General features: G+C 39.7%; 1 protein-coding gene and 1 long non-coding RNA gene across 4 annotated transcripts in view; one reads left to right on the top strand and one right to left on the bottom strand.

The window, feature by feature from the left end:
- Positions 1–866: 866 nt before the first annotated feature.
- On the bottom strand, positions 867–27,559 carry LOC131825840 (uncharacterized). Its single transcript, XR_009351330.1, has 3 exons — positions 27,376–27,559; positions 4,035–7,836; positions 867–3,668 (listed from the first exon to the last, which is right to left on the bottom strand). It is a non-coding gene; the product is annotated as an uncharacterized LOC131825840 (long non-coding RNA).
- The window catches only part of CC2D2A (coiled-coil and C2 domain containing 2A), a 135,773-nt gene continuing 135,339 nt past the window's right edge, over positions 27,189–27,622 (top strand). Inside the window, exon 1 of one of the 3 annotated variants that reach the window (XM_059165199.1) lies at positions 27,189–27,360. The gene's annotated coding sequence lies outside the window, so the exon portion shown is untranslated. The remainder of the gene's footprint in view (positions 27,361–27,622) is intronic. The other 2 variants (XR_009351318.1, XM_059165192.1) reach the window with 2 other exon arrangements.

The raw sequence follows: 27,622 nt of genomic DNA, 5'->3' as shown, positions 1-27,622 counted from the left end.
AGGATCAGAGTTACATATGACCAACTCTTAGTTTACTATGTCTGGAAGCAATAATGTAGTGTTTATACAAGCAGACAATGGAGTCAGTTGGATTTAGGCTCAAATCTTGGCTCCTTCAGTTACTGACTTAGTACCCTTAGGCAAATAACTACTTTGAGCCTCAGTTCCCTCATTTGTAACCTGGGAGTAGTAAGGATGACTGTGATGATTAAGTGCAATAATACATATAAAACACTTAGTAGAAAAGCTGTTGTATGGTAGGCACTTAGGAAATGTTAGCTGTTGTTACATATCACATAGTGGTCCACAAACATGAGTCATAGTTAAGTTCCTGAATATCCAAAGTCGTATAATAAACCAGAAATGAGTGATGGGTTTCATGAGGTAGTTCTAATGTCATTTAAAAATAGGTATATGGATATGCATTCAGATTAAACTGAATGTTCATAATTGCTACAATTTTAAATATACAAGGCCAGCTACACCCCATAGTCATCTATCTACCCATGCTTTATTCTTCAGCAAGGTTCTTGTGTACATATTGCTATCCGATAGTATTCTAGACCAGTGTTTCCCAACCTCCACCCTAATGACATTTGGGGCCAAATAATAAGCTACTGTGGAATGGCTCTCCTAGCATTGTAGAACACTTAGCAGCATCCCACTAGATGCCAGTGGTAACCTCACCACCCATGACAACACAAATGTCCCCAGACATTGTCAAACATCCGTTGGTGGGCAGTATCAATTTGTCCCCTATTACTGTTGTAGACAATGAGAACACAAACATGAATAAGACATTGTCCTTGCCTTGATAAACAAAATGGGGATGTGGGAGGCCAGTATAAAAACATATAATTACAATATTCATCATCATCATTGTAACCATTTATTAAGAGCTTACTATGTCAGGAATTTTACATTTAGTACTTATCATCTACCATAACCCTGTTATAAATCATTACAATCAACAATTACAATGTTACAGTGAAAACATTGAGATTCACAAATAAAATAACTTCCCTAACCTGAGATGACTTAAATCCAATATACACAAATACACATAAAGGACATGTAAGAGCCAAGAAAGTTAGGAATGTCTGTATGTTCAATGAAGAAAAACACACCCCATTTACGAACAATAGAAATGGAGCTCTGGGGCTTTGGGGACAAGCTTTTAATGCAGCTGAAACTGGACACAATGTGTCCTTTGATTCTTCTGTCCCCTTGAATGATACCACAAATGTCTTCTCATTCATATACTCGTGGTAAACATCCCCTTCACATTCATCCAATCAAGGGCAAGCACAATCAAGCATAGTTTTGTCCAACTTCTTTACCTTAAATTACAAGCACAGAACTTATTATACCAAATTAGAAACGTTCTTTTAAAAATATCTGCCTCCCTCACTGGTCTATAGCAATTAGTCTTGTAGCCTAATATCACAAGTTAATTTAATCTGAATGCACATCCTTATAGATAAAATAACATTAGAACCAGCTTATGAAACAGATCACTCTACTTTATTAAATGGCTTTAGATATTCATGAACATATTTGCAGATCACAGTATAATACATAGTAACAGCTAACTTGAGGGTAGGACAGGGGTCATTCATGTCAAGGTCCCACTCAGCCCCTTGCATAGTGCCTAGCATGTAATGGATGGTCAAAAAATATTACATGGTTTAGATGTATGTATACATGCACATATAAATCTGTGAATGGATGGATGGATGGATGGATGGACGGATGGGAGAAAGAAATAGTACTGAAGAAGAAATCTTCTTAAGCCCATTTCCTAGAGAACTAAGAATTCCTTTCTCCAAGTGTCAGTACCTAAGCGTAGACTAACAACTACTCCATTAATTCTCCTCTCTACCCAAGCATAGGCCTGAATAGGAAAAGGTAGAGTGATGTATCCCTTCATTCCATTATTCATTAATTGGTCCTTAGCACAAGTGCAAATCCTTCATGCAAACAGGAAGAATTACTTCAAGTTATTATAGCTAATCCCTGATTATCTAATTCAATAACCATAGAAAATCCAAACACTGAGATTGGACTTAAATCTAATTCTTCATATTACAAATGGAGCATTGGAAACACAAACAAGAAGTGACTTGCCCAAAGTCACAAAAGCAGGAGGACTGGAGTACATAATAGTTGAAATTGTTGTTGATACCAAAAAGTTTTTTATTAATATATCAAAGGCCACTCAGGGAGACAGCAGAAGTTAAGCTCCTATTGAAAATAAAAATAACAATTTAGAAGTTGTGGTCCTCGATTCATAAATAAATTCAACAGTAAGATAGTATTCATATCTTATTCCTACCAAAAAGAAGCAAAAGTTCAGACTATTTCAAGAAATAAACACAGACTATACTCTGGCTGGGACCAGTGGAATTTCAACTTCACAACAAAAGCCACCTAGAACTTGAGGAGAGTTCTATGATCAGTAATAACACTGATACCAGTCACCAAAAAGGGTTTCTTTCATTATTAGATTCTTCTGTGCATCATAAATTGTTAAAAAACCTCTTTCCAAAATTACTAAAACAAAATACTGTACGTTTTAAGGGTATAGCATTAATTCTCCCCAAATTTGCATTATTCAGAATATTTCTTTCCTACATTTGCCAAATAACTGAAAAATTATTAAGCTCAAGCACTGATATACATGTAATATTCAAATAAATGATACCAGAGCACTATCAAGATAAAAAGGTTTAGCTTAATAAAAGTTCCCGAGAACAAATACATAGTTAAGAGTATGTAGATAACCACACAGTATACCAATAATATATTTTCCCTGACTACAGAAGCCATGATAAATTACCAATAATTTGGATATTTTTGAGGGTATATCATTATACAAGCATTATTTACAGAATGGATTTGACCATAAAAATTAAATGACATTTCATATTTTGTGAATTAATATTTTAATTAAATATTTTATATAATATAATACATATTATGTATTATATATGTAAAACATATGTATAATATATTTTTATAATATATAATATACATTACATATATTATATATATGGTTTAAAAATTGAATAGATGTTGCTTATCCGTTTCAACCAATGATCATAATTTCTCTGCATTTAGCCTGTGGTTGATCTGTAGGTATAAAGATTTAGACAAACAGAAAATATTTCACTGTGGTGATTTTGAATTTGTTGAAATCCTTTCACAGATATTATGTCTTTTCTATATATAAGGAGACCCAGAGAAATTAAGGGACTTGCCTAAAATGATACAACCATTTAGCTGCAAAGCCAAACAGACTTTAGGATTCTTGATTCCAGCCCCAAAGGTAAGAGGCACTTTGATGAAGGGGAAGCATCATTACACTAGGACTCGGATTCCAGTCTTAACCTTGCTACAGAAGCAAGTTTCTTCCCCTCTCTGGGATTCAATTTTCTCCTCCAAAAAAGGACTACCACATAGGGGTGGCCCTCACTGTTGTTTGGTTATCATAGCATATTGAGAGCCCTCACTACGTGCTGGTGCACTCTACAATGTACACTCCAGCACCTGCCTCGGGGGGATGCTCAAGCTCCAGAGTCAGGCAGGCGTGAGTTCAGGTCACAGCTCCATCACTTACTACCCATTTTCTTGAGCAAACTAACTTCTCTGTGGCTCAGTCTCCCCACCTGCAAGAGAAGCAATAATAATTTCTTAATCCATAAAGTTGTTGCAAGGCCTAAAGAAGACAATGTCTGTGAATAAAGTGCTGTCCCTGGTACATCATAAATGTTGAATAAATATGAGCTAATCTAATCTTCATTAATTCTTGTATTATTAATACTGATAGAAGTGAAATGGGGCATAAGACAAAATAGCCTTGAAGGATTCATCTGGTTCTGTCTGCCCCCATGACCCCACTCTGGGGAATAATATCATTATGCTCATTGAATTTCTCCTGTAGTGACAAATACTGTATGTGACTGATTTCATTGCAGATGATTCATCATCAAAATAGCATTCAAATGATTTGTTATGTACTGAGGAAAACTAACCTGAAATTCTGATGAAAATTTTCTATTTCCGTTTTGATCCATCAGTGATTTTTTTTAAAGATGCATTAGTATTTAGTAGTGTACTCTTGAAAGTTGATTGGAGAGACACATCTAGGGTGTCCTGGCACTTTGTGGGGCATGCTGTTTGTGACTGTATATATGGAGGAACTATCAACTAAATTGTAAACTCTTTTTAAAGGTTTGAGAGGTAAGACTGGACCACTGGGCCTTGTTGGAGAGAAAGGGGACCAAGGAGAGACTGGGAAGAAAGGACCCATGGGACCAGAGGGAGAAAAAGGAGAAGTAGGTCCAGCTGGGCCTCCTGGAGCAAAGGGAGACAGAGGAGAGCAAGGGGACCCAGGGCTGCCTGGAGTTTGTAGATGCGGAAGCATTGTGCTCAAATCTGCCTTTTCTGTTGGCATCACTACCAGCTACCCAGAAGAAAGGCTACCAATTATATTTAACAAGGTCCTCTTCAATGAGGGAGAGCACTACAACCCTGCCACAGGGAAGTTCATCTGTGCCTTCCCAGGGATCTATTACTTTTCTTATGATATCACATTGGCAAATAAGCATCTGGCAATTGGGCTAGTTCACAACGGGCAGTACAAGATAAAGACATTCGACGCCAACACAGGGAACCATGACGTCGCTTCTGGGTCCACGGTCATCTATCTGCAGCCAGAAGATGAAGTGTGGCTGGAGATCTTCTTCACTGACCAGAACGGCCTCTTCTCAGACCCAGGTTGGGCAGACAGCTTGTTCTCCGGATTTCTCCTATATGTTGACACAGATTATCTAGATTCCATATCTGAAGATGATGAGCTGTGATTAGGACTCATGTCCTGAATGTTCCAAGATCCTTATGGCAGACCCTTTGATTTAATCTGGGCCTTTGGAAGGTGGAGCAAGCAGAAATGAAATCCAAAGAGACTCCCACTCAGATTCCAAATCACTTACAGAGAATTCTAACAGCATCTATTAAAGTAAGATGAACCACCAAATGGTTGAAAGCACACCAAAATGAATTCTATAAAACAATAACCCCAGATAAGAATCCCCTCGAAAGCAGTGTTCATAAATATTTAAACAAATTAAAGACAATGTTAACAAATTTTCTGTTAAACTCCCTGAGTGATAAACTCAGCTGGCAATGATGCTGTCTCATTAAATCTTCATAAAATTGTATTTTTGCTTGCTGTTTAAGAGAATCAACACCCGAGACGAAGTCTTTAACGATTCTCAAAAGTCAAAAACTAAAGGTAAGAGATACTGAGTAATTTCTGGCAAGCTAAAGTGAAGAGATAACTTCCTCTGTTTTGTTATTTGTTCCTTCACGCTCGTGTATGTATTCGCTCAACAACTCTTTAGTAGGCCTGTGTAACCCAGACAGAGTGGTGGTGGGTCAGATTTAATAGTGAGTTAAAACAAAGTCTCTACCTTCATACAGGCTGGTGTGTGATGAGCATACTGTCACAATTCAGTGAGATGAGCCCTGACACACTGACTCGAAGCTGGATGCACATGCGAGCTGCTCTGTCCTGGAGAAGGGAGACAAAGAAACTTTGACACATGGAAAAACGCTAAGCATTCTAAGTTGTGTGTGTTTAAGGAGGTGGGAGGAATACAAAGAAAACATGAATTCAGCAGCTGCATTCACCCCATCTCACCCTCATAACACCACTGGTATTTGCCATTGGAAAGGGGTTAAAAATCTGAGAGATAGAGGGGGCCCAAGAGGAGTAATGTAAATGAAGAGACACAAGTTACTGAGATCAGCCTGGAGAGCATTCTCCTAGATCCTTTAGCCTGACAGTTTCCCAAGACAATTATTATTCCTCTTAGCTTGTGCAAGAATGAGGGCACTACTTTACATTGTCGGGAGGCATTATTTCTCAGAGATCTCCAAGGTATGGAATTCAAGTAAAGTGAAGTATATGTTCACTGATTTATCACGTGTTGATGGGGGTGAACGGGAGGAAGATGAAGAGAAGCCAGACATCTGAACAAGTAACTGTCCCTTCCAAGCTTCACAGCTCCCACAGTCCCGTGGTCTCTCGGGGTGAGCGTCTGGTTCCCTACTGCAGCGCAGTTCTTCACCATTCCATCCCAGTCAGGATTCTCTCCCATCTGCCGCCCCCTTACTCTCTTCCTTTTGGGTGGCTTTTGTTCCTCCTTCCATGTGTTCTCTCTTGGCTCATTTATTTGATAAGCTTTTTTTATGCTTCCTCTGTGTGAGTCACCACAGGATTCTGTGATGGTGGAGGAACACCAAGGTGAACACGGCCCAGCCCCTGCCACCCAATTTCCAAGGACATGAGGAAGGAAATGACATGCACACACATACACACATACACAAAATACCAAGAATTCTGGAAATGAGCAGGCTAAAACATGCTAAGTGCTAAACTGGACATAGAGACAAATGCTCTGAAAGAAATGCTGAAAGGAACAGGTTTACTCTCAAATTGGTGGGTGAGAGAAGAGGGCTTGGGAAATCTCCTCTGCCCCTTGCACTTTCTGAGGTAGCTGGGACATAGAAGGGCCAAGGTAGGGAGAGAAGGAAGAATGGGGTAAAAGCATGATAGAAAGAACACAGACCCAGAAGAGCCTCAAATGTCAACCTGACAAATGTGGACCTCAGTTATGAGGAACCTTGGGGTCCTTGTGTGTCCCAGAGCTGGGGGCTGCTGTGATCAGAGATGACACTGACAGTGACCAAGCAGCGATGTATAAGGGCAATGCCTGCTTCTCCCATTGGCAGACCTACTTCCCAACATCTTCTCCTGCATGCCAGGCTTTGCCCATTGTTTGCTCTCCTCCAGAGTCAGGACACAGATCTGGAAGGCCAAGAGCAACGAAAGTAGAGAAGAGAAAGCAAAGGTGGTTTGGAATATGACGTAACAGCTGGACCTGGAAGGCCAGGCTATAGAGTGTAAAAAACAGCCAACAGCAGAAGCTCATCTGAGGAACATGAAAATATGGGCCCTTTGAATACCATGGGATTTGCTGGAGAAACTGGAAAAGAAGGATTTATTATAGAAAATCATGACCCACAAAATTATTGTGTAATTTAATTTTTTTTTCTGATCGCTATCCATCCATGCATTCATTTTGTGGACATTGTTTACTTATCTTTGAAATGTTTCTTTCATTACAAAGCCTACTTTGAGTAGCTTTTTTAAACTCACGCTTCTTCAGCTGGCTCTAGGCCCAAAGATGAATTTTATTTTGAAATATCTGGTGGGCTGGTGATGGGGACCAGAGACCTAAAGTGGGAAAGGAAAGACTATTTTGGTAATAAAGGATAAACTCCTTAAGCAAACATAGGTATCTTTATTCCTTAAAAAAGAAATGACAGATTGCATTTATCCACATTTATGGGTATTTGCGTAAAAAAATAATGGAAGACTGATTTTGGTTTTTAAAAAAAGAGAATTATAAGTCTCATTCCAATCATGCTTTGTGAGGGCTGACTTGTAATGAATATGTATTAAGAGAGATTTATTAACTATATAACATCTTGTTCCAGAAAAGATTTAGAGTCACTTGCAAAGACAGATAAAGCACAGAAAGAATGCATTAGTCAGAATCAGGTGAGAATAAAAGGGCAAAACAAATTTTTAGAAAGTGAGAACAGCACAAAACATGTGTGTGCCTGTGTAGCACACTTGCGGGACATGTGTGTTTCCTGTACCTGTGCATGCATAGGGCATTCCCGTGTCATTCGTCATTGTGAATGATGTTGTTTGCAGTGATAAGAAGGTTCTATAAGCTCTGAATATACTTCTTCTGTGCCAGTCTGTGAAAATAGATCATGGACATAAAAATATTTCAGAAATTGACTAACGTGTTGTCTGATACCTTCTTCTCTCTCACCTTCTGTAGCCTCCACTTCCAACAAACAACATCCATACCCCACCTGTCACCAAAGCCAAACCTAACGGATATTGTTGATGTTGTTCTTCACCTTCCCACTGAATTTTATTCAGTATAAATTCCTTAATGTTTCCATCTCTTACACATACAGTCTGAATCATCACATCTTTCCATCCCCAATGTCAAGGTTTCATTCATACACTCATCTTTATTTCCCCAGATAAGTAAAAACTTTCTAAGTGACCCTCTGCCTCCAGCCACAACCCTCCAATCCATTCTCTCGAACTACAGTTATGATCATGTCAATCCACAGCTTAAAGGCCAACAATGGCCCTGCAGTATGAAAGGGGCCAGGAACTTTTGGAGACTTTGCTATCTGGTATTCATTCCATATCCTTTTTCTGGTATTCATACCTGATTTCCTTCTGAAGGACCACCCTCCTTTACATGCTAAGTCGTTGAGCTTCTAAATGGAATTGACTCCGATACTATGTAGATCACTGACCTGAACAATCAGAGCATAGCATTGCACTCACCAATATAATTGATTGAGGTGACTCAATTAGAGACTGAGACTTTACTAGGACTTCTCTAGAAGAGAATCTCATTCTTTCCCATTGGACTTGAGCCTGTGAGACTCTTCGAGCTATTCTACCATCACAGAGCATAATTCCATTCGAAATGGAGCCACACACAGGAGGAGTAAGGACAGAGATAAAGAGAGTATCCATTCAAACATTAGACATGCCTATAACCAGGCTTCCCTTGGACTTTTCAGTTACAGTTACTATTCATGCCATTTTTACCAAGTCTTTCTGAGGGGGATATTCAACCATTACCAAAAGACATCCTACCTAATATTAACACCCTTTAGCAAGGCACATTAGGCCCTTTGGGATCCAGCCTCTGCTTGCTTTCGTAGTCACATTGCCGAAAGTCACCACAAGAAATCTATAATCCAAGTGAATGCAAGATAACTATAGTTCCAGGATGCCTTGTTCCTGTGTGCCTCAGACCCTTTGCATACACTGTTTTGTTTGCTCATCATGCTATTGCTGTCTTGTCTGCCTGCCTTGCTCACCTTTAAGACTCAGCTAGGGAATTACTTCCTTTTCTCTAATACTCCTTCTTTGCTGTGCCCAAGAGGAATCATAGGTGACCCCACACATTTTCTTTATGATCTGTGAACTAATACAGAATTATGATAGCTGTAGTGAACACTTGGCACTATTTCAAATGTTTTACGTGGATTAGCTCACTTGGTCTTCACAGCAATTATTCTCTCTATTTTACAGATGAAGAAACTAAGAGCCAGAAAAGATAAGAAAAATTTACCTAAATAGGGTCACAAGGACCCAGGGTCACAAAGAGCACCAGAGTCCACTCTTAATCATCATGTTGGCTCCTTCTCTTATTACATACTCATTCCATAGTTGTGCATAATGTCACTGCCCATATATTTTTCCTCCCCAAGATTTCATTTATTTATTTATTTATTTATTTGAGAGACAAAAACAGAGAACTAGCACAAGTGAAGAGAGGGGCAGAGAGGGAGGGAGAGAATCTCAAGCAGACACCACACTGAGTGCAGAGCCTGACATGGGGCTCTATCGCAAAACCCTGAAATCATGACCAGAGCTGAAATCAAATCAGAGGTTTAAGTGACTGAGTCACCCAGGTGCTCCTGCACTGCCCATATGTTACTACATTTGGCTATCTATCCAATACATCTTTATATTCAAGGGCTGTACACAAAGGCAGCCTTAATATGTATTCAATAAAAAACGTGATGAATTGATTGGTGCCAAGTTGTTTTTAGCCTCAATTTTTGCATGTGTTTCACAGATGAATTATTGTACTGTGGGAAAAGTGCCCAATTCTTCCATCCTCTTCTTTTGATCCTTATAAACATCATTTCCTCCTATTTCAGCTAAGCCCATCACAATCAGGACTGGCTGCTGCATTATTGAAACATGCAGTGTGGCTGGACCAGGCAACTCTGCGAACTCTAGGGAGATAAAGCTGTCTCCCTTAAAAACAAAGACTAGCCCTGGGACAGGTGTTGAGTCTTTATGTCTGGTTTAGTTCTGCCAAGAACTCAGTCAATCTTTTACATCACCATGTTTATCATCATGCTGAGACAAATCAGACAGCCTGAATTCCTCTCCGCCTTCCTCACAAGACAGTCTCTATAGTTAGGAGACACACACACATGCGCGCGCGCGCACACACACACACACACACACACACACTCCTGCCCAGATTAATCCTAACAGAAGCCAGGAGCAAGCAGGACTATACTGTGCACAGGCCTCCTGAGTCCCTCAGTGTGGCTGGTACTCAAGTCTAAGACAAGCCAAATACGTTGGGTAACTGAAGAGTCCTTTGGAGAAAAATATTTAAAACACACATAAAATTTTCAATGACAAGTGTCTAAATGCTATGCCAGGGTTTCCAGAGATATACTGACATTCCTTTTCTTTTTGTTCTACCACAAGTTTTTTCAGCCTCAACAATACTGACCTTGTGAACCAGATCCTTCTTTGTTCCGTGGGTGGTCTTATGCACCTAGGCCTAGTATCATTTCTGGCCTCTGCCCAGTAGGTGCAATTGCATCTCCTCTGGTCATGGCAGTCAGTGATATCTACAGACACTACCAGATGTTCCCTGAGGGGCAAAACAGTCCCCAGCTGAGAACCATTTCTGTACAATCTGGTCGTGGCGACAGAGTCTGCTCAGTCCTCACAGTCTACCTGTTTGCCAACAGTCATTTTCTAGCTGATCTTTTCTTTTGACAGACATCAGCCACCTGGCTAGTCACTATTTCAAGGGGGTTATTTTTTTTCCTTTTCAAAGGATCCCGTAGTTGCAGAGTTCCCTATCCTCAAAAGCACATGAAAAGAAGAGAGAAACTATGCCCTCATCCCAGTTGCCTCTTGCTATGGCCAAAATATTTCTTTTGTGTTCTAAGACACAAAAATTACAAAGCCTCCAATTTCTGAGAATGTATGTCAGGATACAATTACCAATATGTGCAAAGATTTAATTACAGAGAAAGCCTTGCAGAAAAGTTATAACATGGAAAACTAAGAAATAGCCTAGTGATAATAGAATATTGGTTAAATGAACTGTGATACATTCATCCAATAGGATATATGGAGTGTCATAAAAAGTGGTGAGAAGGAAAATGCATTGACACCATAAGATCTTCTTAGAATACAAACAGAACTAAGCAGATAACTGAAAAGTATTTCCATAATTATTCCACTTTTAAGGTGTGATTGCATATGTGTCTAGAAAAAGCTGGATGAAAATAAGTGATTCATGTGGACTTTTTAATTTCCACCCTTTTGATCTTTATTTTCATTTTTATAATAAATATATTTTACTTATATTATATAAAATGTTTTTATATAAGCTCTTGGATAGTCAGGTTAGTTGTACACTATTATGCTCCCAAAAGATTGCAGAGAAAAGTCTAAGAAGAGAAAGAGAGAGAGAGAGAGAAAAAACTAAAATTGTAAGTTAATGTGAAACGACATCATCCCTTGAGTTTTCTGGTGACATACCTGGATATCTATTCCAGAGGATTCTTTAAAGCAAGAACAAGCCAGAATAATCCTAGCTTATATATATATATTTTTTAATTATCCCATCCTAACTTGAACAGGGAAGGAAATGAGTCCTGAATTGACATCATTTTATTGAGTTTTTATTAGTCCGGAGCTATAAACCCAATGGATTAGCCACAGTATGAAGTCATTCCGAATCGATGCATCTGTCGGATGTCAAAGACATTTATGAGCAACAATATGAAGAAGACCACGTCCATGGCTTCACTCCAGTGCCATCATGAAGGTGGCAGAATTTATTGAAATAAAACCTTGCCCAATCTAATCAGAATTCCAAGAAATTATCTGAAAGCACTGGAAGTAGAAAAATCATAAACTCAAAGGGGTTACTTAAATATTCGCACATTATCTTTTACCAGATTGCTCATGAGATGCTGTCTTGGCTGAAATGAACAGCAGGAAAAGGCGAAGTCTTTATAATCTATCCCTACCACAGCTTCAGATAACATTCTTGGCACCGCAGTACATCTCTGTTGTTCTTGAAATTACTCTGAAATAATGAAAGGGAGTTGTAAGGATCTTCTACTGAAAACACCCAGGTCTGACTATATTCACAACTGAAATTAAAGTGCAGCTGCCTGAACCATTCCAGTGGGTCAGACTATTGGAAAAAATAATTATATAATTGGTAGGTGAGATTGTCAGGCTCCAGAACATATATATTCATCAATATACCAAGACACACGCACACACATACACAGTCCTACGCACTTGATTTCTCTTGGGCTTAAAATTCTGATTAAATTCAGGATGTCCAATCAAATTTGAATTTCAGGTAGCACAACAAATTATTACATGTAAAGATGTAAAGATGTCCCAAGTATTTCACTGAGAGCCTTGTATTTTTATTTGCTGAATCTGGCAACTCTACTCCTCTAGAATTCATCTGCAAAGACATACTGTGAACCCAAGTGACCTTGAGAAAGGCTATGAATATAGTTTTTCATATAATAAGAGGCAGCTTTTCTTATGAGAAGGAATTCTTAGTTTCCCAAAAGAGCTTCAAAGAACTAAATTAAACTGAATCAGAAAGACGTAAGAAAAGTTAGGTGGAAAGTCAGAACATATAAGATCTAGTCCCAGCAATTATAGTAACCAGCCTTGTGTAACTCTTTTAACAAGTCATTTAGATCCAGTAAGTCTATTTCCACATTAGATCCCTGGTGGAAAATACGAGGCTGCCTTTCTTTCTCTGAGCTCATGGCACACATTGTCAATTGATCACTACATTCCATCCCACTGTGCCCATAGACAGCCTCAGAACCTTGCTCAACCAAATCTCCATCATTCATCATGCACTGACAAGAATCTATCCTTGAGATGAAACTTCTCGTCTTCCCAAAATTAAATAAATGAGCCTTGGGTTTCCTTTCTGGCTGTAATTGACGTTTGGAATTCTTTGGAATTCCAACTCAACTCTGAAAAGCAAGATCATGCCAAGTTTCATACCCTTGATTAAATGTAAAACACTGCAACCACCTTTATCGAAGTAGAGCTTTTTCAAATTCAGAGCAGGAGTAATAGACACAGGAGTCCTGCTTTCATCGGACCATATGGGAGCTGGATGGCTCCAACTGTTCTTAAGAACCTCAGTGGAGGAACATGGCAGGTCCTGACTCCCACCTTCAGCAATGACTTTGACTCCGTTTCTCTTCATCTTTTCACTTATTTCTGCACCATGGGCTTCTCATATGACTCACTGGCTTCATATATATACGTTTACATATATATGTGTATGTGTATATGTATATATATATATATTCTCTACCTTATGAATGCTGCTTTCTCACAATCCCAACCTCTCCTCGCCTCTCGTAGTACCATCCTAGTTCATGACTTCTTTTTTGTTTCATCTCCAATAGTTCAATCTGCCTGATTCTCTCCTGCTTGCCCCAGATTGAGGGTCTCAATCTTAGCTGGTCCCTGTCAGCCAAATGGCCAGTCTAGGTACTGGCTGTTAGTTCAGTTAGGATCCATTGGTTCTGTCAGCTAGAACTGTAAATACCTGGCATAAAATGTGGTTGCCTGGGCGAAGCTCATCAGCAGGGGTGTTGGGGAGTTGGCGGGTTGTTGTTGTTTTCTCTTCAAAAGGGTGTGTTGGCTATCATGATGTCTAGTCCATAACTTCACAGGGTATTTTCAAGGACCAAATATGATCATGTATGTGAAAAGTGACTGTTTTGTCTGGTTTCCCCCCAAAACAGAACCTGAGGCAAAAATCTGAATGTAAGTAGCTCATTTGAGAGGTGCAGGAAACACCAGAAGGGAGATGAGGAAGCAGGGGAAAGTAATGTGTGTATTACTAAGAAACTGCTACAGTAGCTGCCTGAGACTTGTCCCCAAGGGAAGCTTGGGGAAATGGGATGAAACACATACCCCAAAATGAGCTCACTCCAAAAGGGAGGAAGCTTAAGCATTTAAAGATCAACTCCCAAAAGCTGTTGGTTGAGGGCTACTCCCCAGCACTTTGGGCATGCACTGGTGTTCCGGAAGAGTGGCTTTCCAAGGTTCTAGAAAAGGGCCTCAGGCACAAAGATGCAGTTAAGACACTTGGAAATCCACAAGAACACCCTGAATTGGTTAAGACCCAAGGACTATGGGGAGAATATGAGAGGAATATAGGAAAGGTACTGACATCCCCTGCTATAGCACTTTGTCAACTCTGAAAGGGCAGATAAATGCCAATCAAGGACAGGGAAACAGTGCCTGGCACGTGAGAGAATCATCTTTTTCCTACATGATCCTCAGCTGAACTTTAATGACTTCTATTATTTGTTCTTATACTCATGCAGTTTGTTTTCAGATGTATAAAGTGATGATGAATGGAAGAGGGCTGTATTTGTCTTCTTTCCCAGTCTTATGTCCTCAAGGACAACCCTGAGCCCTATTCTTCCTTAAATCCCACAACGGCCATGTCATGAATAAGACAACAGTAGTATGTGTTGTGAGGACACTGACAGGACTTGAGCTTCTGCTCAATATCACTCCTCTGTGACAGTGCTGAATCAACTGACAGATATTCTCAGAAGATGCAAATGAACCAAAATGTTGGTTTTTCTACTGATAGAAATCATAGGATACAATTTGGATATGAGGATGAAACAAACTTCCCAATGGTTGTCTCTAGGTCTAGACATTGGGGACTATTTGTCCTGCAGATGAGAAACTTTCCCTTTCAGCCTCAGCAAGGACCAAGGTCTGTCTCACCTCAAGTCAAGTTCATAAATCCCCACAAGGGTCACACCTGCAAGTGGCCATTTGCACACAGCCTACTCCCAAGAGTGATGCAAAGTCCAGTGGATTCTAGACTCTTGCCATCTCTCGTCACAGAAAATACCTCTCCTCCCTCCCTCCATGGGGAGGAGCCATTGAAAGATACAGATAAGTCATTGGCAATTTCAAGCCAATAGATGAATAGAAGTTCCTATTTCTCAGGGTTCTAGAAACTCAAGGAGAGGAAAACAATGATGCCTTCCCATCCTACATCTAAGAGAAGAGCTGATCTGAAAACCTATTTCCCTTTGGACACTGGACAAGCTGAGGAGCCTGCTCTACAGAAGAATTATTTTCAATTACTCTTTCATCCTATCACACAGATATCAGTGCATTTAGGTTTGTACAGAAACCACAAATCCTTCAATAACTAGTGCTCTATCTTCTTCTGTTCATCCCATCTCTCACACTGAGATTGCTAGAAAACTCTGCAGTGAGAATTTAGCAAAAGGAGTTTAAGGATCTCAAGGCCAAGGTTCGATATGTCAAAAGGAAAACTGTTTCTTTGGGAATATTTCTTCCTTCCCAAAACAAAGTAAGAAAATAATAATATTATAAACATATAATATACTTTTATCCCCAGGGGTACAGGTCTGTGAATCGCCAGGTTTACACACTTCACAGCACTCACCATAGCACATATCCTCCCCAATGTCCATAATCCCACCCCCTTCTCCCAACCCCCCTCCCCCCAGCAACCCTCAGTCTGTTTTGTGAGAGTAAGAGTCACTTATGGTTTGTCTCCCTCCCAATCCCATCTTGTTTCATTTATTCTTCTCCTATCCCCTTAACCCCCCATGTTGCATCTCCACTTCCTCAAGAAAATAATAATATTGCTTCTGCTTCAAGGTTTACTTTGACGGCAGAATGGAATGTGGCCAGTTTGCTTTTTAAGGTACTGACCTCTAGTGGCCAACAATAATAACTACTCTGCTCAGGAACAAATGTTCTAAGATTTTACAAACCCAGGTATGAGCGTGGAGGGGACCTTGAAGATCATCTTTCTCTGCCCACCTCATGTTATAGAAGAGGAATTAGAGATCCATAAAAGATGAAGAACATGTCAGTGGTCCCTAAGACGGGACTGGAGCCAAGGTCTGTCTTTCATTGGGTTTCATCTCTTCCCCCACCTAGCATACCTTTCAAAGCTACTCTCCCACAGGTGCTGCCCTTGACAAATAGAGTGACAGTGACAACACTTTAGTTCCAGACACCCCTTCTAGGAGATGGTAAAAACAGCTAGAAGGTAAGGACTTTTTCCTAATCTTTGAATATCTGGTTCTTCTCTCCAGGCCTGCCACATGGCAAGTAGGTTAATGACCATCAGATGGATGGACAGATGGACAGACACATTTTAACTTGAAATTGTAAATCAAATAAACCCAAAAACTACTTGCCTTTTTATCCTGTTGGCAAGTGACAGATCCAAAATTTGAGGCCAGGAGTTCTGTCTTACATTAAAAGCTACTATCTCAACCACTTACCCCAAGGACCCTTAAGTACCAATGATGGTCTTCCTGAATTTCACAGAAGCAGCCTTACTGGCTCTTGAGTCCACACAGCTGATTCAAGAGAAGATTGTGCTTTTCAGACCTTCAGTCATACTGAGTTTTTGTCCTCAAATAATGACCCAATGAAAACTTTCTTTCATATGTTTCTTCAAACATTCAACATATATTGAGTGACTATTATGTTCCAGGAATTGCCCTGAGTAGTGAAAACCCAGTGGGAAAGACAAAATAATGTGTCAACCATTATGCTAGCAGTAAGCTCTGAGAAGGTAAAGAAATATGGAAGACTTATTAGTGATGGCAAACCTTTCTCCAGTGTTAGTGGAGATGGGAGTTAGGTGACAGTCCTGAAGGATGTTAGCATATATTTGTACCTCAAAAAACATGTGAGTAAACCTCAAGATCCTATGGTAAAATAACCCAATAGGTAGTAAAGCGTCATAATCTCCACACAGTAAGTGACAAAATTCATGTCTCCCTCTCCCAATTATGGTTCCTGAAATTTACTTACCTTTTGAGGATCTTAGCAATCTCTCCTGATACCAACATTCTGGCTCCTAAAATTCTTCTTCCTCTCCCTACCCTTCTCTCCCAAGCACGGATATAAAACGTTTCCATAATTCCCCACAGCACTAAAAGACTATGTTGGAACAAGTAAGAGATTTTTTCAAATCTCCCCCACAAGATAGGGGAATTATAACAGAGTTACTAAAGGCTTGTAATCAGATATGATGGCAATTGGGGCTCACAGGTCACCCTCATGAGGTTGCCCAGGCTCCTGTTGGGTTGCTTCCCTGTCCTGCCCTGTTAGACATCACAGGGCAGTGTCCATCTGTCCCTACTGCCCTGAGAAATTCCTCAAGTACATCAAAACGCCTCAGAGTCCAAGTCCAAGAGAGCAGAATGGTGCTTAGTGGCAAGCATTCCTTTGCCCTGTGATCCAAATTCCATCTCTTAAATAGTGAGAACACAGGCAGCTACCAATTTACAGATGGCTCTTACTCCAGAAATCTTTTGCTAGACAGTTATTTGGAATCTGCCATGAATTTCTCAAAGCATCAACAGTGATTGAAATCAGAGACAAGTCCAAGAAAATTCTATTTATACCCTGGTCCATTTGAGAATGTTAGAAACATAGCTTCCCAATTTGACAGAAATGAGGAAGTGAGTATAGATGTTCCTGGGTACTTGTTATATCAATGTATCATCTATACCAATGTAAGAACCCAAATCCTCCCCCTACCAGGTCCTCAAGAATTCTGCATCAAGGGACAAAGCACAGATGTCTGTACAGGCAGCTATGGCTGCAGACAGAAAAAAAAAAAAAATTCTTGACCTACAGTTAGTAAAAAGGTTTTTCTTATATTGAGCCTAGCAAACAGTCTGTTTCCCAAGCATAATTAGCTTTTGGTGCATTTGAAGGAAATACATTACAATTTAAGGCATCACAGAACATGAGAAAAATAGATGGATCCATGCCCAGTGAAGTAGAGCATATTTTTAATTGAGATATTGTCAGCAACTTCTTTTGTCTAGTGAGCCCGGAAGGTCTCCTTGGATAAGATCTTGTTTTGATGAAGGGTCATCTGAGCAACAATTCTTGATTATACAAATGTAAGACAAAGGACACTTATCGCCTTAGGAAATCGGGATACAACAGGATTTTCTATGACATGATGGTTGATGTCCTTTCTAAATGCCCCTTCCGTCCTTGACAACACTGAACAAATTTGCGAAATGTCTAAGGAACCTCCTTGACACAAAAAGGATTTAGATGCTGGACTCTTTCCTGCTGAATTTCAACAATATTAAGACCTCTCTGGTGAACTTGGATGGTCCTAATTGTGTTGACCAGTCAGAAGAGATACTTGCAGCCCTGGAGGGCAATTCAACATGAGGAAAAGGGGTGTGGGGACTGTGGACTGGAGACCAAATTTCATATAAAAACTCAGGTGACTGGGGGGAGTGGAGGAAGGAGTGTAGTTGCTGGCGTAGGCATAGCTTGTGAGTGAGGTCTGAAACCTCTCCAGATGCAGGAAACAGTAGCAGATTGCATTGGTATAAACCATACTGGAGAAACCAGGATTTCTCAATCTGGGTGCTTCTGACATTTGGGACCAGTTTTTTTTTTTGTGTGGTGAGGGGTGGAGGGCCATCCTGTATGTTGAAAGAATGTTTAGCGGCATCCCTGGCCTCTACACACTAGTTGCCACTAAGAGGTTTCATAAATTGTAACAACCAAAACGGTCCTCAAACTTTGCCAAATGTCTCCTGTCAGGACAAAATCACCACTGGTTGAAAAGCAGTGGTATAAACTAAAAAGTACAACCATGAAATCTTAAATGTGAGAAATCTGGTGTGAATATTTGGACCATCAGATACATCAGTGTATCTGAAAGCAAAAATGTTCTGCCTTCTTGGGGTCATTTACTGCAGTAATGAACCAGCCTCCTCTGTTCTCCCTCCACTGGCATTTGGATGCAGGACTGCCCCTTGAATGGAGTAAGCCCTTCAAGATTTATGAACAATTCTAAGTGAAATTGAGACTTCAAGGGGGACACACTGCATGTCCTGCTGATAAAGGCAAGAACATTTTCAAGCAACTAATTAGAAAACGGAAGCATGATATTTATATCAGATGATATTTATATCCTAAGCTGGTGAAGCAGGTCATAGCAGTGAGATACTTTTAAGGAAAGTAGCTGGAAAATATAAAAATTGGGGGGAAATAACCTTTTTGACAAGAAAAAATAGAAGAATTCACAATTTGTATTAAGAGCAGCAGTTTTCTCTGATATGTAAGAGCGTATCCAATTATTTCAAGTTATGACATGAAACTCTAAATAAAATGAATCTTATAGCATTTTATTCTCAATAGCTCAGACAACTCTCTTAGGAAGGGAGAATATTTTGAAAAGAAGAAATGAGGAGAAAGTCATTGCAATTCAAAACAAGTTGAAAATCATAGCCTTGGAGGAAGAAAATTAAATGCTTTAATATCTATAAAATAAAAATAGACTACAAACCAATATATCTAAATCAATAAGTGTTTCTCTCCACTAACTGTAGAAACAAGAGGTTCAAATTTGCTGGAGTTCAAGTTGTATTTCAGGGGAGATGTATGTAATTCAGTCAATTGGAAAATATGGATCAAATGTTGAAGAGCATGGTTTTATATCATTTATGATTCAGAGGTGATTCTTTACCTTCCAGGCTGAGCTTCATTTTAGTGATGTGTTTTCCCTTGTGACATATTTTTCTTTCATGGAGAAAGTATCAGCTACAATCAAAAATATTATAAAATTCCAAGAACTGAGTGTGAGTGACACATTTGTCTAAAACTGAACTTGTGTTTCACCCGTTTGGGTGTGAAAACCATATTTTAACTATTTACTGACCTAAATAATGGGCCATGGCAACCTTCTTCCAAAAAGAATATAGCATGATAGTCTCATCTCAGTTCTATGATTTTTCCACGTTTATTGTAATGTTCTAATCTTCCAAAGAGGATTCCAATGCACCATGCTTTAGTGGCATATCCTTTAAGGCATTGAATATATTTACCTATTTTTTCTTAGGTATACAGGTAAAACTTATATGCTTCAGGGTCCTATGTAAAAAAGTAAATAAATAATGACAATATTTCATTTGTTCATTCATTCATATCTTCACCCATCTAAAAATGTGACTGCTAAATTACTATTGCTGTGTAACAAATGGCCCCAAAATACAGTGACTTTAAAAGATCATTTTATTATGCACATAGATTCTGAAATTCAGCAATTTGAACAGAGCACAGCTTATTCACTAGTCTCTACTCCACGATATCTGATGCCTCAGTTGAGAAAAGTCAAACCCCCCCTAGAGGTGACTCAACATCTAGGAGCTGGAAACATCCAAAGGCTTCTAATACACATGTCTGCGCCTTGGTCAGGATGACTCAATGACCAGAACTGCCAAACTGAGTGTGTGCACCTGGCCTTTCCATGTTGCCTGGTTCCCTCATGGTGTGCTGGCTTCACAGTGGTCAAACTTTTACAGCAACTCAAGACTCTGAGCATTAAAGTTCTAGCAAACAACATAGAAACCACAGCATCTTTTGTGACTCAGCCCCAGATATCAACCACCAACTCAAGACTCTGAGCATTAAAGTTAGCAAACAACATAGAAACTACAGCATCTTTTGTGACTCAGTCCCAGATATCAACCAGCAAGTCAGCATCATTTGCACAATATATGACTGTCAATGAGATTATAAGTCTACTCAGATACAAAGGGAAGGAAAATAAACTCCCAATTCTCAATGAGAGAAACATCAAAAAACTCAGAGGTTTTGTTTTAAAACAACTGCAAAGGCATAACCAACATAAAGCATGAGATTTTACTACTTGAAGTTATAAAAAAAGATGTAACTACATTTTTTATGTTGTTATATATACTATATGTAGTTATATATACTACTTTATATGGTAGAGCTTAAAAATAATAAAGAATATTTTGAAAATCCTCATGCTGATTAATTTAAAAACAAAGAAAAGAACAATCCCCTAAAAATGTACAATACTAAAACTGAAAGAAGAAGAAATTTAAAACTTGAATGGGCTTATACGCATCAAAGAAATACAATCATGGGTCACAAATTGAGCTACAACCACCCCCTACTGACCGCAAATCCTTTATTCTCCAAAGAGGATATATGACTAACCAATCAACTCAATAAATTACAGAGCTCAACATCACTACTCATAAGGAAATGTGAATTAAAACCACAGTATGATACCACTTCATACCTACTAGAATGACTGTCATCAAAAAAGTGGAAAATAACAAGTGTTGGCAAGGATGTGCAGAAACTGTGCATGACTGATAGACCATAAAATGGCTCAGCCACTGTGGAAGACAGTGGCAGTTCTTTAAAAAGTTAATAAAAAATTACCATGTGACTCAACAATTCTACTCATTAGGGTCTATCCGAATGAATTGAAAACAGACTCGGAAAGACACTTGTATATGACTGCTCACTGAAACACTATGCATACTAAATGGATGGTAGAAACAAGCCAAGTGTCCATCAGCAGATAAATGCATAAGTTAAATGCTGTATATCTATACAATGGATTATTATTCAGCTTCAAAAAGAAATGATGTGCTGACACCTGCTACAACATGGATAAACCTTGAAAACATTATGGTAAGTGACTTAAGGCAAACACAATAGGACAATTGTTGTAGGATTCCATTTATATGAAATAACTAGCATAGGCAAATTTATAAAGACAGAGAGTAGAGATTGGAGGTTGCCAGGGGCTGGATTAGATTATCAGAAGGAGAAATATAGAGTTATTGTTTAATGGGTACAGAGTTTCTATTTTGGGGTGGAGAAAAAGTTTTGGAAAGAGATAGTAGTGACAGTTGCTCAATGCTGTGAATATAACTAATGCCTCTGAATTATACACTTAAAAATGGATAAAATACATTTGAAAATTACTAAGAAAGTATATCTTAAAAGTTCTCATTGCAAGAAAAAATGTAACTATGTGAGGTGGTGGGTGTTAATTGGACTTATTGTGGCAATCACTTTGCAATATATACAAATACCAAATCATTATGTTGCACACCTATAGCTAATGCAACTTTATATGTGAAGTATGTCCGAGTATAACTGGGCAAATAACTAAAGCAACAAATGTTATGTTATATGTATTTTAATACAATAAAAAGTTCTCCAGATCCAAATGGTTTTATAGACAAGTTTACAGAACAGATCGTGTGTGTGTGTGTGTGTGTGTGTGACAGAGAAAAACAGATACAAAGACAAACACAGAAAGGCAGAGGGATAGAAAGACAGAAGGACAGAGAGATTAGTCTGCTTTTTTTGAGATTCAAATATCCTTTATACTAAAACAAAACAAGGACAATACAAGAAAAGAGAAACAATTGCACAATTTCACTGACGAACACAAAGGCAAAACAACAATCCAAATATTGGTAACTAAATTCAAGAATTAATTTTTTTAATATTTTATTTATTTATTTGAGAGAGAGTGAGAGAGAGCATGAGAGGGGAAGAGGTCAGAGGGAGAAGCAGACTCCCCATGGAGCTGGGATCCTGATGCTGGACTTGATCCCTGAACTCCAGGATCGTGACCTGAGCCAAAGGCAGTCGTTTAACCAACTGAGCCACCCAGGCGCCCCAAGAATTAATTTTTTAATTATCTTGACCAAGTTTAGTATATCCCAGAAATGCAAGAAAAGTTTGGCATTCAAAAGCCTGTTAATGTAATTCACCACATTAAAAAATGAAAGAAGAAAAATCATATTTGATTATCTCAAAAGATGCAAGAATAAAAGCTTATGATATGATTCAACACTTGTCTTTGATTAAAAACTCTAACCAGCTCGGAACACTTAACCTAAAAGAATGAGATTTTTGCATTTTTATTTAAGACAAATCTGCTAGATTCATTTATTTTGCTTGCATAAGAAATTTTGTTAAAAAAATGTTTTTGAATTATGCTTTTTAATAATTTCAGAACATTCTGGCATATGTAATTCTTAGGAACTGGTTTCATTTAGCTAAATGTTAAAATATCAGCGAAGACATTATCAGAAGGTTAATTAGCACAAGGGTGGTGAATAGATCCTCTCTCTTCTGACAGTTGATCTCTTCAAATAGGTGATCTCATACAAAAAACATCTGCTTTAGACTGAACTGTGTCCTCCCCACCAAAACTCACATGTAGATGCCCTAACCCTCAATGTGACTTTTTTTGGAGACAGGGATTTGAAGAGGTCATTAAGGTTAAATGGGGTCAGATGAGTGGAGTCCTAACCCAATAGGATCAGTGGTCTTATAAGAAGAGGAAGAGAGGGTGCCTGGGTGGCTCAGTTTGTTAAGCAACCATCTTCGGCTCAGGTCATGATCCTGGAGTCCTAGAATGGAGTCCCACATTGGGCTCCCTGCTCAGCAGGAAGTCTGCTTCTCCTGCCGACCTCCCCGCCCTCATGCTCTATCTCTCTCAAATAAATAATAAAATCTTTAAAAGAAAAAAAAAGAAGAGGAGGATGAGAGTTTGCTGACTCCATCTGAACACACCAAGGAAAGGCCATTGTGAAGACATACCAAGAAGGTGCCCATCTACAAGCCAGGAATAGAGCTCTCACCAGAGACTGATTCACTGGTGCCTTGATCTTGGGCTTCCCAGCCTTCAGTATGATGTTAGAGCATAGAGCTAACAGTATTATGTTAAAGCAGGCTGAACTAAGACACCACCACCTGCATTTCTATTTTTGCATTTAACAAGACTTACAGCATTTACTGTACACCAGAACTTGACAAATATTAACTTCATGATTCTCAAAATAATCCTCTGAAGCAGTTGCAACTATTAACCTCATTTTACAGATGAGGAAACTGAAACCTGGGAGAGTTAAGGAAGTTGACCAAGACCCCTCACTTCAGATCCAGCACTCACCTCCACCCTCCCTGCTCTTCTCCTGAGGCTCTCCTCCTCAGAGCTCCTCCGTGTCCTCCATTCACTCTTTTTCCCCCCTCTCTCACTTTACACTTCAACTTTCTAAATCTCTCTTTTACATCATGACTTCTCTTCCCAGTTCTGTCACAGGGAATTTGACTCATCTTTTAAAAAAAAAAAATCATGACTAGAATACCTGGGTGGCTCTGTTGGTTAAGTATCTGATGTGGTTGTGGCTCAGGTCATGATGAGATCGAGCCCCGAGGTGGGTTCCATGTTCAGTGTGGAAGCTGCTTGAGATACTTTCCCCTCCTTCCCACTCTGTTCCTCCTCCTGCTGACTCTCTCTCTTTCTCTCTCTCTCTCTCTCTCTCTCTGTCTCAAATAAATAAATAAATAAAATCTGACTTTGTTAATCATTTCTAAAAGCTCTAGCTGATTCTTTCTCACATTTGCCTCATCTGATCTTATCTCTCACTCTTCTTTCATATTTTCAAAGCCTTCCTTTAAGTTCTTTTATGATCATTGTTTTCAAATATTCTCCATCTGATTATTTGATTATCATTAGTTCTTGTATATCTAATTATGCCTCTCATTGTGGATTCTTGATTATTTCCTGCTGTGTTGGCTAATTCTGAATTGTGAACTCATCTTCAGCAAGGTTTATCCATGACTGTTCTGAACTAACTACTTGAAGGTGTAATCCTCCAGGAAAGTTTTGTATATGCTCTTGCCCACACCCCCACAGGGACTCAGTAGCCCAAGACCACCTTTAAAATTTGTCACTTTGGGGATTCCTAAATAGTATCAGAAGCATAAATAAGACAAACCAGCCTAGTATAAACCAATGGTTGTGAGTTCTCTGGAGAAAATTTTTCCCACCAGAAGCAAAGCATAAACTGAGACTGATTTTGGTGTTGTCTCCTTGTATGAGCCCTAGTTAACAAATAGTTTATTTTATTTTATTTTATTTTATTTTTTGTTTCTTTCAAATAGGACCCATGCCCAACAGGGCTTGAACTTATGACCCTGAAATCAAGACCTGAGACCAAGAGTCAGATGCTCCACCAACCGAGCCACCCAAGTACCCAAATATTCTATTTTAATCTAAAGACATATTCTCTTACCTCTGAGAGTTTTTCTTGTATTAGTTCTTTGATAAATCCTACCTTTTCATTTTCTCAGTTATCTCTTTCTATAACTACAAATGTGGAATTTCTTAAAGTACCTGGGTGGATCAGTGGGTTGGACATCTGACTCTTGTTTTCGGCACAGGTCATGATCTCAGGGTTGTGAGATAGAGCCCCATGTCAAGCCCTGCTTGGGGCTCTGTGCTCAACAAGGAGTTAGCTTCCCCTCCCCCTCTCCCTCTGCTTCTCCTCTCACTCACACACTTTCTCCCTAAAATAAATAAACAAATCTTTTTTTTTTTTTTTTAATGTGGAATATCTTAACCTGAGGTCCCCTCATTTTCTCTGTAATGCTTTTTTGTAAGGGCAATATGATAGTTTTTCATTGGAAGGCCCAAAAATGTCAACATCTGGATTCTTTTCTTTGTGACCATTCTGTTTCTTCAGAAAATAATTTTCCATGTTTTCCAGTTTGGTGCTGGTGAAGGAGGGACAGGGAGAGGCAAAGGTGTATGTCTGGTTCCTTCAGTTCTGTGAGAAGGAAAGAGCCCTGCACACCTCTCCATTTCCTACCCAGTTTTCAGCCCTGAGGCACACACCCCCCTCTGCTGTACCTGGGAACTTGAGACCAGAGTGGCTTTGCCTCAACTTTCCTAGAGAAGTAGCCTCCAAGCCTCCAGTCTCCTTGGAGGGGGGGGGGGGGCGAGGTGGTACAAAAAGGGAGAGTAGGGAGGATGGGCATATCTCTCGGGCTGCCAGGGTAAGGGAGGGTCCTGAGGATCTAGTCCCTCCATATACATACAGCCTTTCACATCTTCTTGCATTTTCAGCCCCCACTTGCCTTGTTATCTGACTATATTCATTTCCTGGGGAGGTCATAACAAAGTGCCATATACGTGATGAGAAATGTGTTGTCTCACAATCATGGAAACAAGACTCTTAATCTCACAAAACAAACTGAGGGTTGCTGGGGGGAGGGGGGTTGGGAGAAGGGGGTGGGATTATGGACATTGGGGAGGGTATGTGCTATGGTGAGTGCTGTGAAGGGTGTAAACCGGGCGATTCACAGACCTGTACCCCTGGGGAAAAAAATATATTATATGTTTATAAAAAATAAAAAAAAAATTTTTAAAAGAAAAAAGATGTTAAAAAAATACAGTAAAATATAATATAATATAAGAAGGAAATCAGGAATTGGCAGGATTTGTTCCCTCTGAGGGCTATGAGGTAGAATCTATTCTAGGCCCCTCTCCCAGCTTCTGATGGCTTCAGGCCTTCCTTGGCTTATAAATGCTGTTCTCCCTGGATCTTCACATCATCTTCCCCATGTGCATGTGTCTCTGTCCCCAAATTTTCCCTTTTTATAAGAACACAGATTGGATCACAGTCCACCCTACTGACCTCTTTTAAATCAATTGCCTCTGTCAAGATCCTCTCTCCAAATAAGGTCACGTTCTGAGGCTTTGGGGTTAGGACTCCAATGTATCTTTTTTTGGAGGGACCCAATTCCACCCATCACACCACTGAGCCAAATCCTCTCCGGAATCCTGTAGAATGGATTGGCTCATTGCCATATTCTTATGCCTCCTTGCCTCCTCCCCCTCCATACACAGACACACAGACAAAGACACATAAATACACTCACACATACACACACAGATACACACATGGGTGCACTTACACACACACATTAGAGAGCTTGGGGTGTGGGTTTCCTGGGTCTATCATTCCATTAGTCTTCCATCTGCTTTGCCTCTTTTCCCATTACCTTTGCTTTTTTGAGCCATACTATTTATATCCTCTTTCAGCAATTTCAGTGGGATTCCAAGAATAAGCAAAGATTAACCCAGTACATTCAGCCTCCACATTTAACTGGAAAACACTCCTGTGCCACACTCACTGGTGCCCGGCAGCACTGCTACAAAATCTTTCTGCAGATAAGCAAGCCAGACACACAGCCCTGTAACTGTGTGACCTTGCATGATCCTAAACCGCCTGACTCTGAGCATCGCCTTCTTTCACCAGAAATGCCCAGTGACCCTGATGACAGGACGGAGGGCATGGCTTCTAAAGCTTTTCTTAGTTTCTTATCAGCCACCCCAAGCTGACTGTCCTTCCTCTGCCAGCTGTGCTCCTCTATTCACCCAGTATGTTTATACTCCACTACTGGAAGCAACCTGTCTCTTTAAAAGAAAAAAAAAAAAAAAAGAAAAGCCACCCAGTGACCTCCCTTAGGAACGTGTTGCTAAGCGGGTGTTTTGTCTCCCAGATGGCTGCAGCCTCCCAGGGAGCAGCCCCAGGTCCACCCCAACATCCAGCCTTTCCCTTTGGATTCTTTTAGAAGATTCAACAGTAGCACTCATCTCTCCACTTTCCCTTTCACCCCAGAAAGCGGAATCTGCAAAGTGCTTTGTAAAGTTCCTTAAGGTAATCCCTTCTTACCGGGAGAGGGCTGCGGCAATGGTGTCCTGCCTCCAGGGATGGGGCTTGGAGTTCAGCCTTTCCCCTCGGCACCCTGAACGGATGTAATGAATTGTAAGCGTAGGGGTTCTCATCACTGTGATTTATGTTTTACTTTCTGGAATTGAATCATAGAGCATTCCTCGGGCTGCTTTGATTCGAGCGGCTGTCTGGTGCCTGGTTTGCAGGAAATGGAAGTCTGGCTCATCCCTGCCCCTGGGTGGAATTC

The sequence above is a fragment of the Mustela lutreola genome, chromosome 1 (assembly GCF_030435805.1).
Source record: "Mustela lutreola isolate mMusLut2 chromosome 1, mMusLut2.pri, whole genome shotgun sequence".
Lineage (NCBI taxonomy): Eukaryota > Metazoa > Chordata > Mammalia > Carnivora > Mustelidae > Mustela > Mustela lutreola.
Note: the sequence above shows the minus strand (reverse complement) of the source record. Positions and strands in the feature narration are given on the sequence as shown.